Source organism: Muntiacus reevesi, chromosome 6 (assembly GCF_963930625.1).
Source record: "Muntiacus reevesi chromosome 6, mMunRee1.1, whole genome shotgun sequence".
Lineage (NCBI taxonomy): Eukaryota > Metazoa > Chordata > Mammalia > Artiodactyla > Cervidae > Muntiacus > Muntiacus reevesi.
Window position 1 is genome coordinate 79624844 of NC_089254.1, and position 24308 is coordinate 79649151.

Sequence of the window (24308 nt, forward strand, 5' to 3'; positions counted from 1 at the left end):
CAGAAAAGGCTACCCTCTAGTTGTGGTGAGAAGGCTTCTCATTGCAGTAGCTTCTCTTGTTGCAGGTCCTAGGCTCTGGGCTGTGGAGGCTTCAGTGTTCTGTGGAGGCTTCAGTGTTCTGTGGAGGCTTCAGTGTTCTGTGGAACCTCTCTGGATTTAACCTGTGTCTCCTGTGATGGCAGGCAGATTCTTTACCACTGAGGCACTAAGGAAGCCCTCGTATTGGGTGCATTGCTTGGATATATTTTCTCCCATTCTGTGTGTGTGTGTGGTGTTCTTGGAGGCACAAGGTTTTAATTTTAAGGAAGTCAGATATACCTATTGTTTTTCTTTTGACACTTGTTATTAGTCTCTATATTTAGGACACTTACATATGTTTCTTTTAATAGATTATTAGTTGAATATATCTGCTCTTTTCAGCCTATACTATTAAAAATGTAAAAATATGAAATCTAATCAAGAGAAGTTCACTTACTCTCTCATATCCCTTGCAAACATAATCTATACGATTCTGGCTATAAAACCCTTCAGAAAAGCAATCTGAAACCTGGAGGTGATTCCAATGCAGATTCCCTTAAATTTAGTCTTAACTTTAAGGAATTGATCAGATAAGGTTGCTGGAATCATGAAGAAGTGCACATTTTAAGTATTTTGGAGGCTAGCTAGTACATAGCCTTGTTTATTAGGAAAGTAAAATCTGAGGGCAGGAGAGATGGGAATTCCAAATAGTGACCAATTTCTTGTAAAGCTTCTGAAAACCTAGTAGTAATGCTTTTGAAACACACACAAAGAAAACCTAAATTAAAATAATAAGATATATTTGTTGAATAAATAAATGAATAAAGACATTAATAAACATTAATTTGATGCCTAGTTTCCTCTAAAATAAGTCTAAGCATGAAAGAGAGATTAGAGAAAGCTGGAGGGAAAGAGGGAGGTGGGAAGAGAGAAAAAGAAAGAGGGAATTTCAGAAAGGCTTTATGCTTCATATGGGTGATAATTTTGAAAAGTCCAAAGGGAAGGTGAGTACAGTCTACAAACAATACTACCCCCCACTTTATTAGCTCCAGGGAAACTATTATATTTCTCATGGTTTATTCTTGTTGTTCACTCACTAAGTGTTTGATTTTTTGTGACCCCCATGAACTACAGCATGCCAGGCTTCCTTGCCCTTCACTATCTCTCAGAGTTTGCTCAAGTTCCTGTCCATTGAGCCAATGATGCCATACAACTCTCTCATCTTCTGTTGCTCCCTTCTCCTCATGCCCTCAATCTTTCCCAGAATCAGAGTCTTTTCCAATGAGTTGGCTCTTCACACCAAGTGGCCAAAGTATTGGAGCTTGAGCTTCAGCATCAGTCCTTCCAATGACTATTCAGGGTTGATTTCCTTTAGGATGGACTGGTTGGATCTCCTGGCTGTCCAAGGGACTCTCAAGAGTCTTCAGCACCACAGTTCTTGGGTGCTCAGCCTTTATGGTCCAACTCTCACATGCATACATGATTGTTGTAGAACCCATAGCTTTGACTCTATGGAACTTTGTCAGCAGATGTGCCTGCTTTTTAATATGCAGTATAGTTTGTCATAACTTTTATTCCAAGGAGCAAGTGTCCTTTAATTTCTCATGCTATATTTTTTTTATCAATTTGACTTTATGCTTAATTCATAAAATCATTTTTTTTCCTGTTGAGGACACTCTTTCATATTTTAGTGTGATAGCAGGATTTTGCCCCTTATGTACACCCCAAATGCCACTCCCATAGTTACAGTATGTTACATTATATAAGAAACATTAAATATATACTGAAAGTTACTAATCCACTGGCCTTAAAAGAGAAAAGTTTCCCAGATTATATAACTATATAGATTATCTATATCAGACTTCCTTGGTGGCTCAGTGGTAAAGAATCTACCTGCAGTGCAGGAGACATGGGTTCAATCCCTGGGTCCAGAAGATACTCTGGAGAAGGAAATGGCAACCTACTCCTATTCCTTCCTGGGGAATGTCATGGACAGAGGAGCCTAGCAGGCTACAGACCATGGAGCTGCAAAGAGTCAGACATTAGTTAGCAGTTGAGCACACATCTGTATGTCATCTTCAATAGGAAGAAGAGAAAGCCAAAAAAAAAAAAAATCAGGGAGATATAATAGAAGGGGATATCAAAGAGATTCTAAGTGTGAAAAAGACCCACTGTTGCCTACGTGAAGACAGAGATGACCCCGTGGAAAATGTTAGAAGGGAGTGAATTCTGCTAATAAACAGTGATTGTGGAACAGGAGCCAGCGTCCCAGATGAGAACAGTAGACCCAGCTGACACCTTGATTTCAGCCTCCTTAGATCCTTATCAGAGAATCTAACCATGCAGTGCTGGACTTCTGTCCTACAGGAACATATACTGATAAATGAGTGTCATTTCAAGAGACTAAATTTGTGATTGTTATACAGCAATGAAAAGTAATAAATATGGTGACAATTGGAAATGGGTTTTTAATTCTAGCAAAGAGAGCTTTATGACATCTCTCCCCTAATGTGTAGATGCCCTCAATGATAGAGGAAGAAATATCTTTGGTTAAGAATTAGAAAGGAAATATAAATGGTTAGATAAAATTGACAATTCCTCTGTGCTCATTTAGTACCAAGCTGCTAGTGAGCTATCTGTTTAGCCCTACCCAGAAGAGGAGGAGGGGACAACAGAGGATGAGATGGTTGGATGGCATCACCAACTTGATGGATGTGAATTTGAGCAAGTTTTTAGAGTTGGTGATGGACAGAGAGCCTAGTATGCTGCAGTCCATGGGGCTGCAGTCACACCACTGAGCAACCAAACTGAACTGAGAGATCATCTATACATGGAGCTCCAGACAAATGTACAAGGATTCAACAATCAATTACCCTGTTCACAGTAATTAGGGTGAAGAAGAGTATTCATCCAGCCTCGTCCAAAGTGTCTTTGTGAGAATTGGAAAAATATTCATTGCAGATTTGGAATAACAGAAATGTAAAACTCAAGAACTGTGACAAATTCTATTTCATTATGGGGGCATTGGTAATCAGGAGTGGACACTTTGTATTTCCTAGGTTGTTCAAACTTTATTCAAGTATATTTCTAAAGCCTGACCTAGGTTTCTACAAGATATTCCATATTCTGATGAGACAAGGAAACGAGAGGAACACTGTAGCTAATGGAGCATCCACTTTGTATGGGGAGAAAGATCCAGAGACTGTTCAGCAACACTGGAAGAAGAGGAGAGAGGTAGAGAAGAGTTGAATTTCAGCTATACCCACAAATGGGAAAGAACTTAAGTCAAGAGATTGAGCATACAAGAAGCATCAGCACAGTCAGGAGAGTCCAAAAAGAGAAAAACAGTTCAGATTTGTCAGAGAAAGGAGTCAGGTGCTGGATTAGACAGATAGATACAGAGGTTGGAATTTTGCAAGGTTGGTAATGCAGAGCATGAGTTGCTCACCAGGCTCCATAGTTTCTGGAGATTTCTCAGGGAGGATGAATACACAAAGATAGTAGTTCAGAGTTTATCTATAATCTTTCAATCTGTAACATGAAAATAATGATAAAATATTTTCTTAGGTTTGTTTTGAGAAGATAAGAATGTACAGGCCATCACATAGCCCTTAATAGCAAAGTAAGGATCAAAATAATGATTATAAATGTGTTAAGGAAACTCAACTTTGTGGATCTAGCGAAAATGAATATTAATATGAAGTATATAAAAATGATTATGACTACATACATTTTAAATATTACTAATTATTAGTGCAGAAAGTATATATACTGATAAGCCCAAATATAAGTCATATATTAAACTTTTGGTCAAAATTTAACTGCTGCCCCACAATTAATTTAACAAATATATTCAGAATGTTTTAGCTAAAGGTTAATTGCAAAAAAGCAAAAAGAAATCAATGTCTACTACCATAATTATTTCTCCCTACACTTTAATTGTTAAGAAACAATTAAGTAAAATCCTCTGTATTTAAGGTGACTACTAATCTATCTTCCAAACAAGGACACTTAAGAAATTTTAAAATGTGCTAAAAACAATTATCAAGTACTAACTGACTTTTTTGGGGATAAAATGGGAACTTTTAGGCAAATAGTGATCCTATCAGCAGAATCTTAAATGTCTGTTTATAAATGCCTGATAGAGATAAGAAAAATAAAATGGTGTCAGTCTGACTAGGGGGCTCCCTTACTCTTCTAATTGTCTCAATGCTCCATTCCCTTGCAGTCCCCCACCTTCACTGAGAAGTCATAGGCCATTATTATGACCAGGTTTCATAAAAAAATAACAATTTGTTTTAATGGAAGTAAAATGCAGTGAGGGAAAGGAGAGGATTCTGTGAAGGTATCAGCTGAAGTGGGGCTTCCCAGGTGGCGCAGTGGTAAAGAATCACCTGCCAACACAAGCGGTGCGGGTTTAATTCCTGGGCTGGGAAGATTCTCTAGAGAAGGAAATGACAACCCACTCCTAGGATTCTTGCCTGAAGAACCCCATGGACAGAAGAGCCTGGCGGGCTACAGTCCTTGGGTTGCAAAGAGTCGGACACAACTGAGTACATACACAGCAGTTAAAGTATTTCTTACTTTCTCTTCATTTTTAACTTCACCTCAGCTACATCTCCCAAGAAAGCAGCCTTTCCCCAGCAGGTCACTGTGCTAGACCTACAATGTGTGAGTGAGAACTCAGAGCTTACTGGGATCTCTTAGGGGTAATAAGTGCAGGCACTTTTTTCCCCTCTTCACTCTGATACAAATAAAAATGTGAGTGAGTTAAAGGCCCAGACTATCAGAAGGGAACAAATCCTCTCTAAACAGTGCCCTCAGAGTGAATTTTTCTTCCTGTCTCTGGTCTCTGGGCATACTGGAATGGAGAGAAGCACCACAAATTTGCTGCCTTCTCCTCGCTGGCTCTAGACCTGAAAGATGGCATGAAGATCAGAAAGGAGAGAATCTTCCTTCTTGTCTCTGGGCAGTCACTGGGTGAATAAATTCAGCCTTAGATCATGGTCTGTTGTGCCTTCCAGCTACCACAAACACTAAGTCACCTATCATCAGGACCTCATTTCTAAAGAACAGGATAACTAAAAATACATTTAAAAAATGAAGGAGCACAAATCCATGTTTTTTTTTCCTAATCTGAAGGCATGATTAATATCACACCTTTGTTTCTCATTTTGGTTTGGAATTAACTGATATTGACAAAATGGGGAACTAAGTATCATTTTTTTTATTTACAATGTTGATATTAAAGAATGAAGTTGAGATATACAAAAAATAGACATGCTAATGTTGAAACCTAAAATTGGATAAAGTTCCCTATACACTTAGGTACCAGTGGTCAATGACTAAGCTCTCTACATAAACATCTGTCTCTGTTAAACTTGAATTGATAAGAATGAAAACATCTGTCTCTGTTAAACTTGAATTGATAAGAATGAAAACATCTGTCTCTGTTAAACTTGAATTGATAAGAATGAATCTTTTCTATATGTGTCAAACTCCTAAATGGTAGGAGGATGGAGAGATCTGAGTTACACATGCCAGTTATTTCCAATATTCAATGATCAGGTTATTCATTCTACCTGTATAATGAAATAATAAGGATGGGACAATGGGTTAGCAGAGCTTCCCTGATAGCTCAGTTGGTAAAGAATTCACCTGCAATGCCAGAGACCCCAGTTCAATTCCTGGGTCAGGAAGATCTGCTGGAGAAGGGATAAGCTACCCACTCCAGTATTCTTGGGCTTCCCTCATGACTCAGCTGGTAAAGAATCTGCCTGCAATGCAGGAGACCTGGGTTCAGTTCCTGGGTTGGGAAGATCCCCTGGAGAAGGGAAAGACTACCCACTCCAATATTCTGGCCTGGAGAACTCCATGGACTGTATAATTCATGGTTTCACAAAGAGTTGGATACGACTGAGTGACTTTCACAATGGGTTAGTCGTATTTCAGGAAATTACATCCTAGAAATGTGAAAGACATGTTCTCCCAGCATACTTCCGGCACGCGAGCCCTAACATTTAGTAATTAGCAAACTAGAAGTCTGGGCTTCCCCAGTGGCTCAGTGGTAAAGAATCTGCCTACAATGCAGGAGACCAGGGCTTCAATCTCTGGGTCAGAAAAATCCCTGGAGAAGGAAATGGCAACCCACTCCAGTTTTCCTGCCTGGGAAACCCCATGGACAGAGGAGCCTGGTGGGCTACAGTCCATGGATGGCAAATTTCGTCAGACGTGATTGAGTAGCTAAACAACAACACAAACAGTCTAGAAATTGAGATAATAACATTTCATTTTCATTAGTCTTAAATAATTAAGAAATATATTGAAGAAAATCTCAGTTCTTGTAAACCCTATTGAAAGATACATACTTAAATTGAATAATAGTAAGACATAACTTGAATGACATTAAATTTTTTTTTACTGTAGTATAATAAATTCAAATGTAGCAGTTCAGAACAGGATCTATTTACTATCTCACAGATTTTCTCCTAGCCCCACTTATGACAGTTTATGATTTGAAGAGAGTAAATGGCCAGTGAGACTTCACTCTGACTTTAAAAATAAAGGGGTTGAGCTCCAGACAGCTAAAGGGTAAGAACCCCTACAGTGCAGATCTTGTTTAATCAGGTAATGTACTTAGGCCAAAGTTCTACCTGAGGGATTGTTCCATGAAGATTAAATCAAGCAGTTAAAAATGAGAGCACAGTTTCAGGCAATGCCTTACAAAAGAAGTCATGAACATCAATTGTATCTACAGTACAGTCATGCTGATATGGAAGATCTGCATCTGAATATCTTTCACCAGGTACAAGTAGAAGATAGGAGAAAGAGAAATCAGTGGTATCTCTATTTGCTTCTTATTTTAGGAGAGTTTTAGATATACAGATGTAAACTTGATCACCTGACTGAGGTAGTTTTTGCCATATTTCTTCACTTTGAAGTCATGCTTTTTTTCCACTCTTTAAATATTGTATTTTTGGGGACGAAGCCACAATAAGCACCTCACACATAAAAAGTATGTTATGCTTTATCTCATTAAAGGAAGTGTTTCTACATAAATTATTTGGAATTCTTATTCAAAGGATATTTGTTTCTCTTCCCCATTTACTTATTTATTCAATCATTTATTTCTTTCAGTATGGTCTCAATTATATTTGGTTTATACTTTGGGTTATAATCTAGTTGTGTGTTATTTGTTTTGTTGCTGAAATTGTTCTAACTTTGTCCATTGGAAGCCCTATCAGTTGGGTCCCATGCCCCTTGACATAACTCCATAACAGTGCTTTTTAAAAATTTTTTTAGCACTTCCTTATTTTGGGCACTACAAGATTCTCTAAGATCATTAAGTATATGTCCCACTTATTTCTGTCATGGTCCATGCATAGGTTAGAAAAGAATATCCAGACATGAGGCAGAATGAAAGGAGAATACAGTTTATTAGAGTGGGAGAGGGGAGATTTGCTGCCATCAAGCAGGCTAGCTTCCTGATAGTTAGGGCAAGCCAACACTGAGCAAGTTGATGTTGAACATGGGTCGTTGGTCCATTTTTATAGCCAGAGTACAAGGAATGGGATAGGGATCTTGCAGGTCTTTTGCTGATTGGGTGAGGCACATATACTGGGTGGAGGAAGAGTAAGGCAAATACCTTCTCCATATATGGAGCAGATTGGAACACAGGTTACTGCTCAGTTCAATTCAGTTCAGTTCAGTCACTCAGTCCTGTCTGACTCTTTGTGACCCCATGGACTGCAGCAACCAGGACTCCCTGTCCATCACCAACTCCTGGAGTTTATCCAAATTCATGTCCATTGAGTCAGTGATGCCATCAAGTCATCTCATCCTCTGCTGTCCCCTTCTCCCGCCTTCAATCTTTGCCATCATCAGGGTCTTTTCCAATGATTCAGCTCTTGGCATCAGGGGGACAAAGTACTGGTGCTCCAGCTTCAGTATCAGTCCTTCCAATGAATATTCACGACTGATTTCCTTTAGGATGGACTGGTTGGATCTCCTTGCTGTCCAAGGGATTCTCAAGAGTCTTCTCCAACACCACAGTTCAAAAGCATCAATTCTTTGGTGTACAGCTTTCTTTATAGTCCAACTCTCACATCCATACATGACTACTGGAAAAACCATAGCTTTGACTAGACAGATTTGTTGGCAAATTAATGTTTCTGCTTTTCAATATGCTGTCTAGGTTGGTCATAACTTGTCTCCCAAGGAGCAAGTGTCTTTTAATTTCATGGCTGCAATCACCATCTGCAGTGATTTTGGAGCCCAAAAAAATAAATTATGCCACTGTTTCCACTGTTTCCCCATCTATTTGCCATGAAGTGATGGAACCAGATGCCATGATCTTAGTTTACTGAATGTTGAGCTTTAAGCTAACTTTTTCACCCTCCTCTTTCACTTTCATCAAGAGGCTCTTTTGTTCTTCACTTTCTGTAATAAGGGTGGTGTCATCTGCATATTTAGGTTATTGGTACTTCTCTCAACAATCTTGATTCCAGCTTGTGCTTCCTCCAGTCCAGTATTTCTCATGATGTACTCTGCAAAAAAGTTAAATAAACAGAATGACAATATACAGCCTTAACATATTATTTTCCCAATTTGGAACAAATCTGTTGTTCCATGTCCAGTTCTAACTGTTGCTTCTTGACCTGCATACAGATTTCTCAAGAGGCAGGTCAGGTGGTCTGGTATTCCCATCTCTTTAAGAAGTTTCCAGAGTTTGTTGTGGTCCACACAATCAAAGGCTTTGGCATAGTCAATAAAGCAGAAGTAGATAATTTTCTGGAACTCTCTTGTTTTTTCGATGATCTAATAGATATTAGCCATTTGATCTCTGGTTTCTCTGCCTTCTCTAAGACCAGCTTGAACATCTGGAAGTTCACAGTTCACAAACTGTTGAAGGCTGGCTTGGAGAATTTTGAGCATTACTTTACTAGCATGTGAGAGGAAGGCAATTGTGCGGTACTTTGAACATTCTTTGGCATTGCCTTTCTTTGGGATTGGAATGAAAACTGGCCTTTTCCAATCTATCACATGGACCACAGTCTTGTCTAACTGAATGAAACTATGAACCATGCCATGTAGGGCCTCCCAAGATGGACGGGTTATGGTGGAGAGTTCTAACAAAACGTTATCCCCTGGAGAAGGGAATAGCAAACCACTTCAGCATTCTTGCCTTGAGAACCCCAAGAACAGTATGAAAAGGCAAAAATATAGGAAACTGAAAGATGAACTACCCAGGTCATTAGGTACCCAATATGCTGCTGGAGATCAGTGGAGAAGTAACTTGAGAAAGTAGGAAGAGACAGAGCCAAAGCAAAAACAACACCCGATTGTGGGTGTGACTTGTGATGGAAGTAAAGTCCCATGCTGTAAAGAGCAATATTGCATAGGAACCTGGAATGTTAGGTCCATGAATCAAGGCAAATTAGAAGTGGTCAAATAGGAGACCGCAAGAGTGAACATCGACATTTTAGGAATCAGCTAACTAAAATGGACTGGAATGGATGAATTTAACTCAGATGACCATTATATCTGCTACTGTGAGCAAGAATCTCTTAGAAGAAATGGAGTAGCTGTCATAGTAAACAAAAGACTGAAATGCAGTACTTGGATGCAATCTCAAAAGCAACAGAATGATCTCTGTTCGTTTCAAAAGCAAGCCATTAAATATCACAGTAATCAAAGTCTATGCCCCAACCAGTAATGCTGAAGAAGCTGAAGTTGAGTGGTTCTTTGAGGACCTACAAGACCTTCTAGAAATAACACCAAGAAAAGATGTCCTTTTCATTATAGGGGACTGGAATACAAAAATAGGGAGTCAAGAAACTCCTGGAGTAACAGGCAAATTTGGCCTTGGAGTACAGAATGAAGCAGGGCAAAGGCTGATGGAATTTTGCCAAGAGAATGCAATGATCATAGCAAACACCCTCTTGCAACAACATGAGAGAAGGGTCACACATGGACATCACCAGATGGTCAACACCAAAATCAGATTGATTATATTCTTTGCAGCCAAAGATGAACAAGTTCTATACAGTCAGCAAAAACAAGACCAGGAGCTGACTGTGGCTCAGATCATGAACTCCTTATTGCCAAATTCAGACTTAAATTGAAGAAAGTAGGGAAAACCAATAGACCATTCAGGTATGATCTAAATCAAATCCCTTACAATTATACAGTGGAAGTGACAAATGGATTCAAGGGATTAGATCTGATAGACAGAAGAGCTATGCCTGCCTGAAGAACTATGGATGGAGGTTTGTGACACTGTACGAAAGACAGGGATCAAGACCATCCCCAAGAAAAAGAAAGGCAAGGAATAATGGTTGTCTGAGGAGGCATTATAAATAGCTGTGAAAAGAAGAGAAGTGAAAGGCAAAGAAGAAAAGGAAATATATACCCATTTGAATGCAGAATTCCAAAGAATAGCAAGGAGAGATAAGAAAGCCTTCCTCAATGATCAATTCAAAGAAATAGAGGAAAACAGTAGAGTGGAAAGTCTAGAGATCTCTTCAAGAAAATTAGAGATACCAAGGGAACATTTCATTCAAAAATGGGTACAATAAAAGACAGAAATGGCAGAAGATATTTACAAGAGGTGGCAATAATACACAGAAGAACTATACCAAAAAAAGTCTTCATGACCCAGATAATTGTGATGATGTGATCACCAACCTAGAGCCCAACATTCTGGAGTGTGAAGTCAAGTGGGCCTTAGGAAGCATCACTACAAACAAAGCTAGTGCAGGTGATGGAATTCCAGTTGAGATATTTCAAATCCTAAAAGATGATACTGTGAAAGTGCTCTACTCAATATTTCTCTGGGAGTGCCTAAAACTTCCTCAATGGTTTCAACATTGGGGAGAGGACAATAAGGGTCTGGGTTTTTTTTGCTTTGTTTGTTTTTTTTTCCTTTCTTATTCTTGCATTTCAGCACCCTTCTTTTTCACCTTGTTCTTTTGTCCCTGGGACACCACAATCCAAAGTTACTTAGGTCAGTATCATTTCAGCCTACCCTTTTAGATGAGGTTATATAAAACTTCTACTCTGTAGCAAGATGCACTTGTCTCAGGTGCATTCTACTCTGGGAACCTTTTGTGTCCTCGAAGACTTTATAAAATGTGTATACACTATAATTCAAGTCTGTGTGCTATAATATTCTATGGGTTTTGACAAAGGCATAGTGTTGAGTACCCATCATTACAATGTCACGTGAAAGAAAATCACCTGTGCTTAATCCATTCAACTTACACACCACCCCTTACCCGTGGAAATCACTAATCTGTTGACACAGTCCATAGTCTAATGCCAGTGCATTTTTACCTGCTGGATAATATTCCATTGTTTGCTTTATTTGTTTCCCCCACAGCTTATTTCTCCATCCTATGGATTGTCCTAAAAGACCATTTTAATTGCTTCAATTTTTTTGTAATTAAGAATATGGCTGCCACAACATCCACAACTATGTTTTTATGTGGGCATATGTTTTAGAATCTGTTGAGTGAATATGGAGAATTGTGAATACTATATCAACAGTGATTGATACTGTGAAGATTATTTCTGTACTTTTCCAATTCCAATAGTAATGATTGATAAATAGTTATTTGAATTTGCAGTTCGCTGAAGCCAAATGATGTCATTTATTTTTATATGCTTATACCCATATATTTCCTGTGCTGTGGTATCATTTATGTATTTTTAATTTATTGTTGACTTTTAAGATCTCATTGTATATTTTGGATACAAATCCAATATGTGATTTCCAAATATTTCTCCAAGTGGTAACTTATCTTTCCATTATTTTAACAGTATTTTTCACAGAGTAAAGGATTTGAATTTTAATGAATTCCAACTTGCCAGTTTTTTCATTCATGGATTATGCTTTTATAATTGTATCTAGAAACTCATCACCAAATCCAAGGTCACAAAATTTCACCTATGTTTTCTTTAAAAATTTTATATTTTTTCAACATATAAATAAATACATGATCCACATTGAGGGATTTTATATAAGATATAATCTATTCTAAGTTTTCTTTTTGAAATGGCTATTCAAGTGTTTCATCATTGTTCTTTGAAGGCTTTCCTTTCTCTGTTGAATTTCATTTTTGCCTCTGTCAAAAATTGGTTGACTGCATTTTTGCAGCTCTATTTCTGGGTTCTCTGCTCTGTTCCCTTTATCTGTGTAACTTATTTCCACAAAAAAACACTATGTCTATTATTGTAGTTTTATATTAAATTTTAGAGTACTGTGAGTTATGCAGCTTTGTTTTTCTTTCTTAGTATTGTCTGACAATTCTAAACACTTTCTTTCCATGTATAGTTTAGAATTAGTTTATTGGTATCTGAAAAATAGCCTACTGAAATTTGGATTGGTATTGCATTGGATCTATAGATCAGATTGAGAAGAATTAACATCTTAACAAATTTTGAATCATCTGATGCACAAACATAACATTCTCTCCATTTATTTCATTCTTTTATTTTTATCAGTATTTTACAGCTTTTCTCAGATACATTCTATATATATAAATTTATGTATAGGTATTAGGTATAAAATAGACACTTAGAGTAATATTTTACCTCTCGTACTTTCTTTGAAAATAATTGTGTGTAATGTGTAACCATCTGAAGATAGAATCAGCCTAGAATAATCTGTTGTGCTAAGTCGCTTCAGTCGTGTCCGATTCTTTGAGACCTCATGGACTGTAGCCCACCAGGCTCCTCTGTCCACGGGATTCTCCAGGCAAGAATACTGAGTGGGTTGCCATTCCCTTCTCAGAGAATAATCTGTTAGAACTACATAGTTCTTTGCCTAACTTCTTAATCAATGACCAGTGGCATGAACAAGGTCGTTGCTTCACTCTAGTGGAAACTGACTATTGCTCTGCCCATTTTCCTTGTTAAGTGTCAGTTATTCTATTAGAAGTGTCTCACATTAAGATCATGTATTTTTATTTTATTATATATAGCATTTTAGACACATGATACTGAAGTAAAAAATAATCATTAAAAAATAATTCATTTTTTCATTATTGATTATCTCTTTCAGAATGTTCCAATTCACTCACCTCTTGGTCTTTCATTGAACCAGAACACATGATTAAGTCTATCTTGGTGAGATTTCATCAAAATATCTTGAAAGATAGTAATTCTCTTTCAGAGAACATAATTCAACTTTGGTTCTCTGAGACAGTTACAGGTATACATATAGATGTAGGTATATTTGTATATCACATCACTTGTGACTTTTCTAGTTGTATTTAATTTCACTTTTGTTATCACTGGAAATTAATTAGAAAATTTAAGCACCCAAAGTTATCTCAGGCTCTCATTTCCAGATATTTAAAAGAAATAACTTAGTGGTATGATCAAAGTTATGTATGAACCAGGAATTAAAAGGAAAATAAAATTTCAATAACAAACAAATTTTCCTTACCTTTTTCTAATCCAAATAAGAATAAGACAAGTTTGCCACTCTTAAAATGACTTAGTTCAAAGCCCAAAACAGGAAAATAACAGCAAAGTTAGGCTTTCATTGGATGATGTTTGTTTCTTCTCTGATAATTGGTTATTAAGCTGAAAGTTTTGTCCCCTATCCATTTACTATATGAATAAATAACAATATTATAAGCCTAAAGGCAGTAGTGGGTCAGTACTATCTCTAGGGAAAGCTGAAAGTTTTTATTTTATAAATGTCCATAGCTCTGCAAATCATCAAGACAGAATGCAGGAACGCAGATGGAATTTAGGCAATGCAGATGGAATATAGCTATTAGGAAGTAGTCAAGAGCCATTCCACTTATCATTTAATGTGATTCACTCAGGGTTTTATTTTTAGGCCATAGATGCCTTCCTAGCACTTTTGTTCAACTTTTGCATGAGCTTTATATCTGTTTTATGAGTTTTCATCCCATCTTTGAAACAACTAATCTATTACTATTTCCTTCATGAAAACTGCTACTGAGGGAAATGAAACTCTCCGTGAACCAGTAACTGTATTTCTGGTCTCATGTTTCAATCTAAAAGTTGCACCAAACTGTTTCTTTTCCTCAGCCTGGGTTTGATAAATGAATTTAAAGTTATTTATAATGACAGTTATAACTGAAATTGAGTTTCAAAGAAGTAAAATGATACAGCTTATTCCTTAAAATTCATGTCTCAAAAGTAGACTGTTGAAAAGTAAATTGTAAAAGCTCATAATTAGATTGTTTTGATATTAAAAATTTTAAGGCAAATTGGAAAAATTGAATGATTCATGAGTCTGAAAATGACTTATGTGTCCATTTCACTCAAACTTAAAAATGCTAAACATATAAAGATTTCAGGATGAGTACTTTAAAAATCCTTGGGAAATTAATTTATAGTTGTTTAAGCATCACTACAATAAGAACAAATTTGAAACTTTTAGCTGTTTTATCAAGTGTATGTAATGTTGACAAAACCATTGATTTTTTTTTTTTACTAAGAAAAATATTAGTAGCTAGTGCTTCTTTTTCTGACACTTTCCTGATGCACTGAACATGTTCAGATTACCTCCAGGTATTAATTTAATACACCACTAGCAAACTACATAATTTAATGAGTGTCTTGCAATTATGTGGTAACTATATGATTCCCACATGAGTATCTAGAATAAAGGGAATCCTATCAAAAATAAATCCATCTTATAGGGACAGCAATTGCTTTATAATGAATCTACAGTACCCTGCAGCATAAGAAAATGACCCTACTGGTAATAGTGATAATGTGTTTGATCACTCACTTCAGTAGAGTGGTTTTTAGGGAAGATAAACATACTAAGAAGTGGGTTTTAAAATATAACAAGGAGGCATTTTGGTTTACTGAATTTATAACTTAATTTTATAGACGTTATGAAATTAGTGTTTGTAAAGATAAAGTAGATATTTAAGACTTGACATTTCCAAAAGCTGGATTTCCCAAGGGGCAATGTTTATTGCTAATAGATTTTAATTCGCTGTATTTCCAAACCTATTGGAACATTGCCTAATAAAGAAAATGTGGACACAAAGAAAGCCCTTTTTATACTCATTTTAATGTTAATGTTGAGTATAATTAGGAACAAGAAATTGTGGTCAATATCTTGAAGTCTAAACTAAAACACAAGAAATGAATTAAATAGGATTTAAACTTTCATCTAGAGAGAAAAGTTATTCCTAAAGAACATCATTTTATGTATTGATATTAAACCCTATCAGAAAAGTCACAAGTAATTGTTTCATGGGTACTTTCAATCAGACTGGGAGTATTTCCTTCTGATCCCAGTTTATGTAGCATTTTTATCCATGAATAATATTTGGTTTGGGGAAGTACATTTTCTGCAGCTATTGAGAAAATTATATGATTTTTCTTCTTTAAATGGATTTGATATGAACCTATACATACATGCGCGCACACACACACACACACACGTACATATATACTTATCATCAGTCACGTCCTACTCTTTGTGATCCTATAAATGTAGCCTGCTGGGCCACCCAGGTTTGATATGGTCCCTGACATCGATTGCTTTTCATATGCTACCCAACTGAGCATTCCTACAATGAAACTCCTTGGCATGAGTTATTTCCCCTTTCAATAAACTGGTGCATTCATTTCACTTTTAAGACTTTATTAAGAACTGTGTTTCTCTGTTCATCAAATACATTATTTGGTCATGTGCTATTCTTGCAAATTTGTTTGGGGAATTTAGAGTCATTGTACTGCTAGCTTCTGAATATAAGTCTGGATTTGTTTCCTCCTCTGTTTTCTGAAAGAGTTTACATAGAAATATTATTTTCTCATTAAATATTTAATCAGATTCATTATAAAGTCAATCAGGCCTACAGGTGTAGAGAAGATTTTGTTGTTGTTGTTCAAATTCAGTTGCATTAACAGATATGAGATTATTCAGATTCTCTGGTCTTCCTATGTCTGTTTTGGTAAGTTTTGGTTGTCAAGGTTTTGTCCATTTCAACTAGGTTTTCAAATGTGTTGGTGTAAATTAGTTCCTAATATCTCCTTTTAATTCATTAAATATCTGTAGAATCTTCTGTGATTTACCATCTGCTTAGTGTAAATTTATTTGGATACAAAGAATTTAGGCAAGTACCAAAACAACAACATGTATTTTCTCTACTGGATACTGAACTACATATCAAAACATGCATGCCATGTGAGCCTCTTGTATGTTTTGATCAAGCCTCTGGAAACAACAGATATAGGCAATGATGAAGTGTATGTGTGTGTGTGTGTTCCTGCTACTGTATTGGACAGCCCAAGATTATTTATTCTTATGAAAAATCACTACTTCCCTCATTAAATGTCTCCTGGTTAAAGGAACTTGATATCAATTACGCCCAATTAGATTTTTTCAGAAGTTAAAAAAAATTGAAAGTTGACCTATATCACAGTAGGCTACAGGATGTGCAATTGTTCTTCTATTCCACACATTTATTTAGGAGTTTGCAGAATAGATTTTGAAACATTTACAATAGTCTCCATTTTTTAAAAACAGTAGTGACAGGATTGACTACAAAACCCACTGGAAAAAAAAATAAATAAATAAATAAAGCATGATGCTCTTATTTCTTATGGAATAAAAGTAATCACAAATTACTGACCCAACAAAGTATCTGCTTTACCTTCTGAGGATTTTTCATACTATAGTATTTTTTCCAAATATTGTAAAATGTGTATTTTTTCTAAAACATTTTAGAGATTATCACAGTTTTACCTTTCTGCTGCTTCACCTCATGTTAATTTTTTTAGCCAAGGGAGGAATAGCCAAGCACTTACATATTTTAAGAAAAAGTACTTGTGTTTTCCATCACTTTTTGAATACTATTTACATTATTAGTATTTCTATAAATTCAAAGAGAAACAGTAAACTTCTCTTGTATGAGAATTTTTTGTAGGAAATCATGTCTATTTAATCCAGACACTAATCATTTATTTTAAAAAAATACATATATATATATATTTAGGTTTTTTTTTTAGTAGAAGAATGAAAGGAGAATGATTTTGATAGAGGAGTGTATTAGCATAAACAGATTCTAGAGGAAATATCTTTTTCTAAGAACAAGAAAAATCAGCTATTTTTATCTCCAATATTGTTTTGATTTTCACTACCAATACCTTTTGCCTAATACACCAGATGCTGGCTTCCCTGGTGCCTCGGTGGTAATGAATCCACCTGCCAAAGCAGATAACCCAGGGCTCGATCCCTGGTTTAGGAAGATCCCCTGGAGAAGGAAATGGCATCCCACTCCAGTATTCTTGACTGGGAAATCCCATGGACAGAGGAGTCTGGTGGGGTCCAAAAGTCTATGGGTCAAAAAAGTGTCATACATGACTTAGTGACTAAACAACAACTGTGTACCAGAACAACAGTGTGTGTGTGTGTGTGAGTGAGTGAGTGATGTGTCACTGGGGTATTTCCATGGGTGTGTATCCAGAGCTACATTCTTAAAGAAGCAATATTTCTATACCCACAATGAATATTGGAGTTGTGTGTCCATTCTTGAGACTGTTTCATGGATGATATTCATAATTTAATAATGATTGAGATTACATTTTAAGGGTATACAACTGATCTCTTTAAATAGACCTGAATGTCCTTAATAAGATGAAGTGTCTGGTTCATCTTTCTCTCTTTTTTTTTTTTTTTTTCATCTTTCTCTTTCTTATTACATGGATTTTTATCTCAGTCATAAATCTGATGCCTATAGAACAGTCAATGTTGAGAAAGGAGTTTGTAATTTTAGTCTTAGAAAAGACTTTGGAGAAAATTGTATTCCTATGTTTGCCATCAACATAAATTTCATGTTTTTGGATAAATTATTAGTTGAACTTACATACATTTCTACTAAAAAAAAAAAAAAAAGATTCAGCTTTACCCTGCCTTGCCTAAAGAAATCCAAAATATTCAGCCTAACAAGTCTAGACGATAGCCTTGTTAATCCACCTCCTCTATTTTCCACAACCTGTCCCACTTCAACCTTATTCTCCTATAGGTAATACCTGGATAACTTTTCACTTATTATGATTCAGTCAAATAAATACAGATGGATGATGTTCAATTATTTAATAACAATAATGTTACAAGCACAATCTGGTCAAAATAAGACACTAAATAACCAAATAGTGCAAGCCACAAATATACTATACATAGCACTATGTTGGGCTTCCCTGGGTAGTTCAGCAGTAAAGAATCTGCCTGCAGAAGACCCAGGAGACCCAGGGTATATTCCTGGGTCTGGAAGATCCTCTGCAAGAGGGCATGGCAACCTGAATATTCTTGCCTGGAGAATCCCATGGACAGAGGAGCCTGGTGGGCTACAGTCCATAGGGTCACAAAGAGTCAGACACGACTGAAGCAACTGAACATGCGTGCAGCATTATATTGGTGATTGCCAACTACTTATCATTCCTGAAAATGCACAAAATGATGACGGATGGAAAATGGAAGGTATACTTTTAAAGAAATTTGTGCCAAATATTTTGCAAATCACATTTGATTTTTAAAACATACTATAAGAAAATAGTACTCTCAGCTACCCATGCTAGGACAGTTGGCCTTGGTGAAATCTAGTTACCTCTAAGAGAGTAACTTTAGAGGATAGAATCAATGTAAATCTTGAATTAAATTTCAGTCTATTTATTATGTCAATTGCAGAACTGAATAAGAAGTAAAAGAATTAAGCTAATCCCATATTACTTAAAAGATTAACTTAACATTTATCTTTTTCTTCTTCCACTTTGATTTTACTTCAAGACTATTTGGAAGTGATTCAGTTTAAGAAAATTGTCATAAGCATTTTTGCATACTTTTTTTTCCTTAGAGTAGAGGGTCTTTCAGGAAAGGAGCGTCATTTAAATAAATGAATGATCTATAACTGCACCTGAAAACGGGGATGCAACTGTGCAAATGTGCTGTGCAGAAGGACAGTTCTGCCATGTGGAAAAGTCACAGCACCTGGGCTCTTCTCTGTCATGACACTGCTCTTCATTCTCCTCAGCCAGGTTTCCCATGAAGATGCCTTCCTATGAAGCTGCCTTCCAGGTAAGGGTGAGATGTCTAGTTTCAGCCTGAAGCAAGTAAGTGAAGTAAAGTCACTCAGTCCTGTCGGACTCTTTGGGACCCCATGGACTGTAGCCCACCAGGCTCCTCCCATGGGATTTTCCAGGCAAGAGTGCTGGAGTGGGTTGCCATTTCCTTCTCCAGAGGAGCTTCCCCACCCAGGGATCAAACCTGGGTCTCCAGCATTGTAGGCAGACATTTAACTGTCTGAGCGACCAGGGTAGTCTTCTTTCTAAAAACATCCCACTATCTAAAGACCTCTCCAACCAGATTCCCTGCCACACGGAGTGCCTCAGGCCACCGTATACTCCCTCAGGGGTTGTTGAAGGTCAACAGCTGTATCAGCACCTGGGTCAATCTCCACAGAGGTAGATAGTAAATGCCTTTGTTGTTCACTCATTGGCATTGTTCTTGGTAAGTGACAATTTATAGCTGACAATACAAATGCAAAGCTCACTGTAATTATTTAGCTTTTTGGCAATTTCTAAATCCTATGAAAGAGCTGTGTGGGTAAACAAAATATGAGCATGAATGGGCACCGTATAAATATTCTTGAGAAAAGATACAAATGTTTAAATACAGGACATTTTATACCAGTTTGGAGTTAAGTATATTTCATTAACTGAAGCATATTTTTGTAGTACAGTGATTGAGAAAACTTATATCAAGAACACATGTATATTTTTATCAAGGTACACAATTTTTCTGGGGTATAAAACAAGATAAGCAAAGGCTCACAGAGTTTGGTCAAGAGAACACACTGGTCATAGAGAACACCACTTGCAACAACACAAGAGAAGACTCTACACATGGACATCACCAGATGGTCAGTACTGAAATTGGATTGATTATATTCTTTGCAGCCAGAGATGGAAAAGTTCTATACAGTCAGAAAAAATAAGGCCAGGAGCTGACTGTGGCTCAGATCATGAACTCCTTATTGCCAAATTCAGACTCAAATTGAAGAGAGTAGTGAAAACTACTAGACCATTCAGGTATGACTGAAATTAAATCCCTTATGATTATACAGTGGAAATGACAAATAGATTCTAGGGATTAGATCTGATAGGCAGAGTGCCTGAAGAACTATGGAAGGAGGTTCTTGACATTGTACAGGAGGCAGTGATCAAGACCATCCCCCAAAAATGCAAAAAAGCAAAATGGCTGTCTGAGGAGGCCTTACAAATAGCTGAGAAAAGAAGAAAAGCTAAGTAAGTAATTAAGTAAAGTCGCTCAATCATGTCCGACTCTTTGCGACCCCGTGGACTGTAGCCTACCAGGCTCCTCTGTCCATGGGATTTTCCAGGCAAGAGTACTGGAGTGGATTACCACTTCCTTCTCCAGGGGATCTTCCCAACCCAGGGATCAAACCCAGGTCTCACACATTGCAGACAGATGCTTTACCTTCTCAGCCACCAGGAAGCCCAGAAAAGCTAAAGACAAAGGAAAAAAGGCAAGATACACCCATTTGAATGCAGAATCCAAAGAATAGAGAGGAGAGATAAGAAAGCTTTCCTCCGTGATCAATGTAAAAAAAAAAAAAACAACTAGAAGAAAACAGTAGAATGAGAAAGACTAGAGATCTTGTGGGATACATGAGTCAGGTGCTCGGGCCTGGTGCACTGGGAGGACCCTGAGGAGTCGGGTGGAGAGGGAGGTGGGAGGGGGGATCGGGATGGGGAATACATGTAACTATATGGCTGATTCATGTCAATGTATGACAAAACCCACTGAAATGTTGTAAAGTGATTGGCCTCCAACTAATAAAATAATATTAAAAAAAAAAAAAAAAAAGAAAATTAGAGATAACAAGAGAACACTTCATACAAAAATGGGCACAATAAAGGATAGAAATTGTATGGACCTAAGAGAAGCCGAAGATATTAACAAGAGGTCAAAAGAATACACAGAAGAACTGTACAAAATAGATCTTCATGACCCAGATAATCACGATGGTATGATCACTCACCTAGAGCCAGACATCCTGGAATGTGAAGGCAAGTGAGTCTTAGGAAGCATCACTATAAACAAATCTAGTGGAGGTGATGGAATTCCAGCTGAGCTATTTCAAATTCTAAAAGATGATGCTGCGAAAATGCTGCATGCACAAACTACCACACAGTTGCACTTAACTCACACACTAGTAAAGTAATGCTCAAAATTCTCCAAGCCAGTCTTCAGCAATACGTGAACCATGAACTTCCAGATGTTCAAGCTGGATTTAGTAAAGGCAAAGGAACCAGAGATCAAACTGCCAACATCAATTGGATCATCGAAAAAACAAGAGAGTCCCAGAAAAATATCTACTTCTGCTTTATTGACTGTGCCAAGTAATTGACTATGTGGATTACAACAAACTGTGGAAAATTCTTAAAGAGATAGGAATACCAGACCACTGACCTGCCTCTTGAGAAATCTGTATGCAGGTCAAGAAGCAACAGTTAGAACTGGACATGGAACAACAGACTGGTTCCAAATAGGAAAAGGAGTATGTCAAGACTGTATATTGTCACCCTGCTTATTTAACTTATATGCAGAGTACATCATGAGAAACGCTGGGCTGGATGAAGCACAAGCTGGAGTCAAGATTGCTGGGAGAAATATCAATAATCTCAGCTATGCAGATGACACCATTCTTACAGCTCAAAGCAAAGAACTAAAAAGCCTCTTGATGAAAGTGAAAGAGGAGACTGAAAAAGTTGGCTTTAGGCTCAACATTCAGAAAACTAAGATCATGGCATCAGGTCCCATCACTTCATGGCAAATAGATGGGGAAACAGTGGAAAAAGTAGCAGACTTTATTTTTATGGGCTCCAAAATCACTGCAGATGGTGACTGCAGCCATGAAATTGAAAGCCGCTTACTCCTTGGAAGAAAAGTTGTGACCAACCTAGAGAGCATATTAAAAAGCAGAGACATTACTTTGTCAACAAAGGTTCTTCTAGTCAAAGCTATGCTTTTTTCCAGTAGTCATGTATATGGATATGAGAGTTGGACTACAAATAAAGCTGAGCACTGAAGAACTGATGCTTTTGAACTGTGGTGTTGAAGAAGATTTTTGAGTCCCTTGGACTGCAAGGAGATCCAGCCAGTCCATCCTAAAGGAAATCAGTCCTGAATATGCACTGGAAGGACTGATCTTTAAGCTGAAACTCCAGTACTTTGGCCACCTGATGTGAACTGACTCATATGAAAAGACCCTGATTCTGGGAAGGATTGAAAGCAGGAGGAGAAGGGGACAACAGAGGATGAGATGATTGGATGGGATCACTGACTCAATGGACATGAGTTTGAGTAGATTCCAGGAGCTGGCAATGTACAGGGAGGCCTGGCATGCTGCAGTCCATGGGGTTGCAAATAGTTGAACATGACTGAGCAACTGAACTAAACTGGACTGAAAAAAATTTAATCTCCATTCTCTCTGTTTCCAAAAAAAAAAGCAAATAGCCCTCAGAGGTGTTTTCAGTAATAACTTTCCAGCTCTCAAGAGACCAACTGGATGTCCTACAATTCAACCCAATTAGCACCAACTACCTGGAGTTAGCCTCAGACTCCCAGATAGAAGGGTTCAGTCCTACAAGTTTGTCCTCACTTGAGATGTCTGTTCAAGGACTAAGGCCTAAGCTTGCCTGCACTTCTGTCAGATTTATCTCCAATCTTGGTGTGTCTCAAAATCCTCCCCACCACTATCAGGTTAAGAATATGCTATAACTGATCACAGAACTCAGGAAGAGAATTAATGTATTTACTGGTTTATTATAAAGGATGTATCTCAGTAGCAGTCAAATGGCAGAGAGGAATAGGTCAAAATGTGTGGTGTGTGTATGTGTGTGCAGAGTTTCCATGCATTTTCTGGTAGTCACACCCCCTTTCTGGTCACACCCCTCTATTGACTGGTTGGATCTCCTTGCAGTCCAAGGGACTCTCAAGAGTCTTCTCCAACATCACAGTTTAAAAGCATCAGTTCTTCAGAACTCAGCCTTCTTTATGGCCAAAACCTCACATCTATACATGTCTACTGGAAAAGCCAAATCCCATTATTCAAGAGTGTTACTTATTTATTTATTTTTAAATCTCTGGGCCTCCTCTCCCTTTCCCAGGGGAAGTTGGTAGATGGGTTGGAAGTCCCAACTCTCATCACTGGTTCTTTCAAGTGACCAGCCCCATCTGGAGCCTGTCTAGGAGCTCTACACTTAGCCAATTCAGTAACATAAAGTTGTGTGAACAAAAGGGGCTTATTATGAATAAAAAAAGATGTTTTTATCACTCAGGAGATTCCTGGGATTTTAGGAGCTCTGTGCTAGAAATCAGGAACAAAGACCAAATATATTTCTTGCTTTATCACAAGACCCCTTCCAAATCTCCCTAATGCTTATTGTGTTAATACGAAGGTAGCTCAGCTGGTAAAGAATGTGCTTGGAATGCAGGAGATACCTGTTCAATTCTTGGGTTGGGGAGATGGAGAAGGGAACGGCTACCCACTCCAGTATTCTGGCCTGGAAAATTCATGGACTTTTTAGTCCATGGGGTCACAAAGAATCAGACATGACTGAGCAACTTTCATTTTTAATATAATCCCAAAACAGTACTCTCATAAGCCTGATATTTGATCTTAATACTGGGATAATTATCATAATATTTATTATCTCCACACAACCCAATATATCCAACTGTTACATGAACAAGTTGACACAGGAAAAGTATGCACCTTTCTGCACACACGCAATATGGAAAGGATGAAGTTTGGGCTTTCAGCCACTGTGGCTATGTGACTTACGCCTGTGCATTATCTTTTCCCTTTTTATTTATAACACTAAATCAAATAAGAAGAAAGCAGTTCTATGCATGCCTTCAGTAGATATTGCCTTTGTAAAAACTGAATTACTAACTTCTCAAGCTAAGAAAGTCATTTCTTCTCCTGAAGTTAATGTAACTCTTTTCCTCTAAAAAGTTTGCAATGAGTAAAATTTACAAGATTCTTATTTTAAAAATACATTAATAAGGTGTTGAAGTTGATTTTAAAATAGCTAAGGTGAGCCAGTATATAATTTATGCCGATTATCCTTATTAAATGCTGAAAAAAGTAATTATTGCATGATAAAATAGAAATTCAGTTACTGCACATTTTTTAGAAGACCCAAATTGGAAAAATACAAGCACACTACTAAGTAGATCCATAGGGATGTTTCTAGTT